Genomic DNA, 559 nt, shown 5'->3' on the forward strand with positions numbered 1-559 from the left:
TTAATAATAAACACTGTTAGGATTATCTGACTCTTAATAATAAACACTGTTAGGACTGTCTGACTCTTAATAATAAACACAGTTAGGACTGTCTGACTCTTAATAATAAACAGTTAGGACTATCTGACTCTTAATAATAAACACTGTTAGGACTGTCTGACTCTTAATAATAAACACTGTTAGGAATATCTGACTCTTAATAATAAACACTGTTAGGACTGTCTGACTCTTAATAATAAACACTGTTGGGACTATCTGACTCTTAATAATAAACACTGTTAGGACTGACTGACTCTTAATAATAAACACTGTTAGGACTATCTGACTCTTAATAATAAACACTGTTAGGACTGACTGACTCTTAATAATAAACACTGTTAGGACTGTCTGACTCTTAATAATAAACACTGTTAGGACTGTCTGACTCTTAATAATAAACACTGTTAGGATTATCTGACTCTTAATAATAAACACTGTTAAGACTGTCTGACTCTTAATAATAAACACAGTTAGGACTATCTGACTCTTAATAATAAACACTGTTAGGACTATCTAACTC

The sequence above is a fragment of the Notolepis coatsorum genome (assembly GCF_963971535.1).
Source record: "Notolepis coatsorum genome assembly, chromosome: 4".
Lineage (NCBI taxonomy): Eukaryota > Metazoa > Chordata > Actinopteri > Aulopiformes > Paralepididae > Notolepis > Notolepis coatsorum.